The sequence below is a fragment of the Orycteropus afer genome, unplaced genomic scaffold, assembly GCF_000298275.1.
Source record: "Orycteropus afer afer isolate SDZICR_OR568_19922 unplaced genomic scaffold, OryAfe1.0 scaffold00222, whole genome shotgun sequence".
In the NCBI taxonomy this organism is placed as follows: Eukaryota; Metazoa; Chordata; class Mammalia; order Tubulidentata; family Orycteropodidae; genus Orycteropus; species Orycteropus afer.
Window position 1 is genome coordinate 319,044 of NW_006921809.1, and position 8,132 is coordinate 327,175.

The following is an 8,132-nucleotide window of genomic DNA, read 5'->3' on the forward strand; positions in this document are numbered from 1 at the left end:
CTCCTGCTGATTTGTTACGACTCAAGGGAGCCCCAGTGAGTAGTAAGTGACAGAAAAGACAGGGCCAGCAACTCCAGGACCTGAACTTCTAAGAGCCTCTCAGGACTTGTGTGGGTTAGCCCAGTAAATAAAACCTTAGAAATTCATGTTTCCACCATTAAATCTATTGTCAGCAGAAGTTACCCAGGGTTTGAACCCACCCTCAGTACTCCAGCTCTGAGGTTGGCCAGGCCTGGGATGTCCCAGAAAGGTGCCTCCTTCCAGGTTCTTGTAAGGAATCACCATTTCCTCCCTGTCCCCCCATGAATGGGGACAAGCTTAGTTCCCTTCAGCATCTGGAAGACATTCTCCCCACACTTTACCTAGAGAGCACCAGAAGGCAGTAGGGTCTGGTTTCTCAGGTGCTAGAAACAGATCTTTGCTTGGACTCTCCTTGGAGCAGGGATGGTAAATATGCTGCCTGTGTGGCTTTATCCCCCGCCATACATACCCCTCCTCCCATCACACACCAACTGCAGTTCCCTGGAGCCCAGTGCAGCCGCCTGGCTGGCTGGACACCGTGCTCTGAGTAGCGGGATGGGAGGTGGGGTTGAGGGGCCTGGTTTGCTTTCCCTGCCCTACAGGACTGCCTCCCAGGGGACAGGGAAGGAAAGGTGGTGGGTCTCTTTGGTTCCCTCTCCACTACCCACTCCTACTACATTACCCGTCTGTCTCTCTATTCAGAAGGAGAAGAGGCCTTAGTGATGGAGAAGATTATTGTGTATTCCTTAACTATTTATGAATAAAATGTTTGTTATTCCTAAAAAAAAAAAAAAAAAGAACACATCTTTGCCCAATGCTGTATGACATCCTGACTGCTGCTTCCATTGGTGTTAATTGTAGAATCAAGTAATATGAAGTCTTTGACAACTTCGATCTTTTCTCCATTTATCGTGATGCTGCTTATTGGTCCCATTGTGAGGATTATTGTTTTCTTTATATTGAGGTGTAATCCATACTGCATACTATAATTTTCAATCTTCATCAGAAGATTAATTAAGTTTGTGTGTCAACTTGGCTGGGCCTGGTTGAGTGGCTGGGCAGCTGGATGTAGTTATTCCCTATGGTGAGATTAGTAATTAACTCCATGGTGGAATCTATTGGAACAGTTGAATAGCTACTCTTGGGATGTGGTCTGCTTCCCGTATGTAAGAAACAGCTTTGGGAATGGTCTCCAACTTTTTGGCACACTTGAACTCTGCATGTAGCCAAGTCTTCATTCAGCAGCCTGCCATGCTCTACCAATCTTGGGACTTTCAATGGACTTGAATTAATAGCCTGCTGTGTGGTTTAGTAACATTGGGACTGTGCCTTTTTACTTGTCAACCTTGGGTTTGTCAGCCTCAGCAGCCAGCAGCTGCTTGAGTAAAGAGGTGCCTCCAACTTCATTGGGCTGAGAGCCAGAGGCAGAACTGAAGCCAAGGTTGAGGGTCTTTCAGCCAGACCCTAGGGCCTGGTACTTTGAACTCAGATGTCTAGCATCCAAAACTGTCAGAGAATAAATTCCTGTTTGTTAAAGTCATCCCATTTGTGGTATATTACTGTCAGAGTGGTACTAGGTAACCAAAACAGCCATATTTTTCAACTACCCATATGTCTTCTTTGTTTTCAACTTTCACATTCTAATCACCAGTAAATATCAATGCATCTTGATGACATGTTTGGTATATTTCATACTGTAGAAGTTGGAAAAAATCTTCAATTTCTTCATCTCTGATTTCAGCGTTTGGTCCATAAATTTTAAAAAATAATTGCAGTAAATTAGTCTTAGGTATAGACATATAAGGAGCTCTGGTGGCATAGTGCCTAAGGCATTTGACTGCTAATCAGGAGGTTAATGGTTCAAACCCACCAGCTGCTCCATAGAAGGAAAACTTGGAAATCTACTTCCATAAAGATTTACTGCCTCAGAAACCCAAAGGGGGTCACTATGAGTCAGAATCGACTCAATGGCAGTGAGTTTGGCTTTTATTTATTATTATTGTTATTATTTTGGTTTTATAGACTGCAGTGTAGTAAATTACCTGGTATGACTTTTCTAGCCATAAGTCTTTGTAAACTCCATGGTGGAATTTGCCATGATCAACTGAGTAGCTCCTGATTGTTAAAGTTATCCACCTGGGGTATTTCGGCTGAGAGTGGCATGAAGCAATCTTCTGGGAAGTTCTCTCTCTCTTAGGTGTATAGAATTCTGATGTTGGGATTGGTTAGTTTGGCCACTCTGCAAGGCTCAAAAGGAGCCCTCCTAAAGGCAGAAGATATCTCTCATTGCTGGCTTAGAGATGTGAGAGACATGCATTGCTGAGAGAGAGAGATGCAAGAGACACATACTGCTGAGAGTGTCACTGAGAGACACACACTGCTAAGAGAGACACACTGCTGAGAGAAACAGAAGAGACACACACTGCTGAGAAAGACCGTTGGCTGAGAGACAGTGGGCTGTGAGAGACTGGGTGCATTCCTGAACTTCAATTTTAGCCCGTTGCTTCCATAATAAACCCCATTATCAGTGAGTTCTGTGTGGCCTCTGCAGCGAATTATTGAACCCAGCAGAGGCAGTGTGTGTTGCAGAAGGAAAGGTTGGTGACAGGGCTGGAGGGAGGCAAGATGTCTAGACTCACAAGAATAGGCCTTGGGCTATTGATGGTGATTCTGTCTTCCTCCTGTGTGCACAGAGGAGATCAGAAGATGTGGCCTGCTTGTCCCTTTGGCATTGGCATATGGATATTATCCTATCACTACAGCATTGTACTTCAGGATGCATTTTGAAAGGTTCCTTTTGACAATGAATGTGACCCCATTCCTCTTTGTCATTCTCAACATAATAGTCCGTATGATTGTCATATTCAAAATGACCAATACCAACTCATTTCAGTTCACTAATGCCTAGGATATTGATCTTTATGCATTCCATTTCATTTTTGATGACTTCCAATTTTTCTCAATTCACACTCTGTACATTCCACGTTCTGATTATTAATGGACATTTGTAGCTGTTTCTTCTCATTTTGAGCCATACCCCATCAACAAATGAAGGTCCCAAAATATTACTCCATTGACATCATTAACGTAGCCTCTACTTTGCAGGGGCAGCTATTCTCCGGTCTTATTTTGAGTCTCTTCGAAACTGAGGTGCTCATATTCTGATACTGTATCAGACATAAGGTTTTTGGTGGCGAACTATTTATTTAATTTCAGAAATGGATCTGGCCACATCCTTCCTCCTAGTCTGTCTCAGTCTATAAGTTCACCATAGGGGACGCTGGTGGTATCTGAAATACAGGTGGCATAATTTCCAACATCATACCAACATGCAAGCCAGCACAGTATGACAAACTGGCAGATGGGTGCTAGCAATCAATATTAGCTTTTATTATTATTTTTGTATTTAATTTTTATTTTAGAGGCTTTTGGAGCAGGAGCTTCTTCTATTTTATGAGAGATGAACAAAATTCAAGGCTTTCTTCTCTGTGCTTCCGTAACCTCCTGATTTCATTATAGCACTTACCATGCTTCTGTAATTGTCTGCAAAATTGTCTGCCTCTGCTGACAGAATGAGGGTACCTGAAAGGGAGGAATTTGCTGTATTAGTCTTTCTATCCTCATACTTTAGCATACAGCTTGGTGCAAAATAGGATTATAATAGATGCTAAGTGAATGTTATTTAGCTTTTGTAATTGTGTTCTGTTTTCATATAGAGTTAACAAACCACACAGCAGGCCATTAATTCAAGTTCATTGAAAGTCCCAAGATCAGCAAGCATAGCAGGCTGCTGAATGAAGACTCAGCTACATGCAGGATTCAAGTATGCCAAAAAGCTAGAGACCATTCCCAAAGCAGTTTCTTATATATGAGAGCCAGACTAAATCCCAAAAACAGCTACTCAGCTGCTCCAATAGATTCCACCATGGAGTTAATTACCAACGTCACCATGGGGAATAACTACATCTAGCTGCCCAGCCACTCAACCAGACACAGCCAAGTTAACACACAAATTTAACTACCACAGTAGCCTTGGATATAGTAATGAGGTCAGAGATCACTTGATAGAATTTTGTACAATCAACAATTATTAGTTGCAAATACTTTTAAAAAACAGCATAAACAGTGACTATACACATAGACCTCAGCAGACAGATTACACAGGAATCAAATAGACTACATCTGTGGAAAGAGACAATGGGAAAGCTCAATATCATTAGTCAGAACAAGGCCAGGAGCCAATTGTGCAACACACCATCAGTTGTTCATATTCAAGTTGAAGTTGAAGTTGGAGAAAATTAAAACAAGTCCTCAAGAGCCAAAATATGACCTTGAGTATATCCTACCTGAATGTATTGACCATCTCAATAATAGATTTGATGCATTTAACATCAGTAACCAAACACCAGATAAGTTGTGTGAATAAAAAGACAGAAAAGGAAGAAGAGACTAAATTATTTTAAATTTAATGAATCATGCTAAAATAGTACTATGCAGTGCTGTGAAACTGCTGTCATATAACCTTAGCTCTGTGATTCTGAAGGTAGTGAGAATGAGAACTGGAATAACAAAACCTGGCCATATTGTCATTAAGACCCACTATAATGTGACATTGAAGAGAGATAGTGACAATAAAAAAAAAAAGACTTGTTCAATAAAATCTTGCCTGGTTCTCTCAGTTCTCATGTTCTCTGTATTGATATTCTTCAGCTTTAACTTTGTTATGTTTCCCTGTATCCTCATTATTCTCCCTAAATTAAAATTAATGTTAATCTTTTCTCTCCTCTATTTCCATCTTCTAGTCTTATGCCTACCCATGATGCCCTTAGATGCTGTTTTGGTTATCTAGTGCCACTCTAACAGAAATACCACAAAAGGATGACTTTAACAAACAGGAGTTTATTCTCTTATAATTTAGGAGTCTGGAAGCCCAAGTTCAAAGTGCCAGCTCTAAGGGCAGGGTGAAAGTCCCTTGACTTTGGGCTTCAACTCTGCCTCTTGCTCCTAGCCCCCTGGAGCTAGAGTCACCTCTTTACTCAAGTAGCTACTAGCTGCTGAGGCATACAAGCCCAAGGTTGACAATAAAATGGCACTGTCCCAATATTACCAAACAATGCAGTAGGCCCCTAGTTCAAGTCCAGAGACAGTCCCAAGATTGGCAGGAAATATGGCAGGCTGCTGAATGAAGACTTGGGCTACATGCAGGATCCAAGCATGCCAAAAAGCTGCAGAGACCCTTTTCAAAATTTCTCCTTATATACTGGAAGCAGACCATATCCCTAAGGAAGCTACTAAGCTCTTCCAGTAGATTCCCCCCTGGAGTTGATTTCCAATCTCATTATGGGGAATAACTATATTCAGCTCTGGTAGCATAGTGCCTAAGGCATTTGGTTGCTAACCATAAGGCTGTAGGTTCAAACCCACCAGCCACTCCTTGGAAGGAAGATGAGTCAATCTACTTCCGTAGTGATACTGCCTCGGAAACCCAAGGAGGGGTCGCTATGAGTCGGGTCCGACTCGATGGCACATAACAACAACAACATTTTTATGGGAACTCTGATAGCATAGTGGCTAAGGTACTTGACTACTAACCAAAAGGCTGGCAGTTCAAACCCACCAGCCACTCCTCAGAAGAAAGATAGGGCAATCTACTTCCATAGTGATACTGCCTCAGAAACCCAAGGACGACTAGGAGTCGGGTCCGACTTGAGGGCACATAACAACAACACAACAGCCATTCAACACCAGACCCAGCAAAGTTGACACATAACCTTAACTACCACAGATACAAAGGATATTAAGCATCCCTGGGTTTCAGACTCTAGAATCTCCCAGTACTGGTGCTGTTCATTTTCAAGAGGGGTCACCCATGATCTTAGACTTGGTCTCCAACTCCACAACTCCTGAACTATAGAAGAAGTAGAGCACTAAGAGCAAGGTTTTGCTTCATGGTTCTCTCCCCCTGGGACTGGAGGAGAGCAATAGTAGGAAAGGCAAGAGATAGTTGCCACATCTGGTGGCGTAGTGCTTAAGGCATTTGACTATTAACCAGAAGACTGGGGGTTCAAACCCATCAGCCACTCCTTGGAAGGAATATGGGGCAAACTACTTCCCTAGTGATACTGCCTCAGAAACCCAAGGAAGGGTCGCTATGAGTTGGATCCGACTCAACGACAGTGAGTTTGGTTTTTTTTTTTTTTTTTTGGTTTAAGGTAAGTTACAAAGACTAAAGGAAAGCTAAAATAACATTTTAAAGCAGGTAAAAGCAGCCATGTTTAGTTTTATGGGTGTTCATGTTTTAGCTGTGAGGCTAAAGATTTTAATAACTAAGAGACTTCTTCTTACAAGTTCTACCTTCTGGTATCCAGCTGAAGAACACAAGCCTGGCTGGAAAATGTCAGGGCTGAAAGCTTCCAGTCAAGCAAAGGATTGTTTTGCAAAACTACATTTCTGAAGAAAATTAAGTGATTTCTCCTTGAATGTTCTAGAAATTATTTTCCCAGTTTTTAGCGTAATTCTTAAATTATTATAGAAAATTGCTTTAGAGATAGCTCCTTTTCTATTATCTATTTAAACCTAGTCTTACAAATTGTTATTCTGTTGTTGCTGTTCGGTGCCGTGGAGTCATCTAATTCATAGTGCACCCTATGCATAACAGAACAAAATACTGCCCTGTCCTGCCCATCCTCCAAATCATTGCTTTGCTTGAGCTCATTGTTGCAGCCACTGTGTCAACCATTATCAGGCTCTTCCTGTTTTTTGCTGGTCGTCTTCTTTACCAGGCATGATGTCCTTCTTCAGAAACTGATCCCTCCTGATAACATGACTTAATCATCTTAATTAAATTATTATTAATTCCTCAAAACTTCATGACTACAAAAGTTGTGTCCAGGTTATCATCAAATAGTGATGATAACAACAGCAGTAGCTCCCAGTTATTGGCCACTTATCTTTTCTGGTTACCTTGTGTGTGTGGTGTGGACATTATCTCAAATATCTTCACAACAATTTAAAAAATAGATGCTGTTTCAATTTGCATTTTATAGATTAAGAAGTGTATGCTTAAATGAGTTAGTAACTGGATGAAAATCATAAAACAAGTAAAATCCTGTATGTAGGTGGTACCATACATTTTAGATCCTAGGTAATGCACAGGAATCAAGTAGCTACCTCAACTCACCGCCATTGAATTGGATCTGACTCTGCGACCTCTCCTTGGGTGTCTGAGGCAGTATCACTACTGAAGTCGATTGCCCAATCTCCTTCCAAGGAGTGGCTGGGGGGTTTGAAACACTCGCCTTTGGATTAGAAAAGTGTCATTTTGTATAGAAAAGTGTTATTTTATATCTGGCATTTGTAAGAGGAATCTGCATTTTCTAGTTATGGAGGTAAAATCAGCAGTATTCAGCTGTTGAAAAGTTAAAGTAAGATATTGATCATCACATTAGTTAGCATTTATTGAGCACTTAGCTGGTGCAAAGCACAATTCCAAACACTGTAGAAACCCTGTACAGAGTTAGGTCCTCTATAAAATCTCCATGTACAAATGAGGAAACAGACACAGATGAGTTATTTATCCCAGTTTTCTCAGTGAGCAAGTGGTATAACTAGAATTTCAAATCACGTGGCTTGTTAAAGTAAGAAAGACTGTCCATCGAATAAGAGTTGTGCAATCAAACCATAGAGTGACTCTGGCAGAGAAGACTACTACTTCATTGTAAATAATTTAAGACAATGGTTCTCAGATTTTGGATTTCATGGGTCTACACTTTTTTATTTTTTATTATTATTTTTTTTGTAATTGGAGAAGGTCTTATAGAAGTTTGACATAATCCTTGTTTTCAATCAAATAAGAATGCTGAAAAGAATCACCTGTCATGTGTATACAACATTATTTTATTAAAGGAAACACATAGTGACACCACACCAACAAAGACAGAAAGAATATAATTTCAGAATAAAATGCAAATGTTTATATTTAATAAATGTAGCATTATTAAAAAATACTATATTATCTCACCAGCCACTCCTCGGAAGGAAGGTTGGGCATTCCTACTTCCATAGTGATACTGCCTCGGAAACCCAAGGAGGGGTCGCTATGAGTCGGGGCC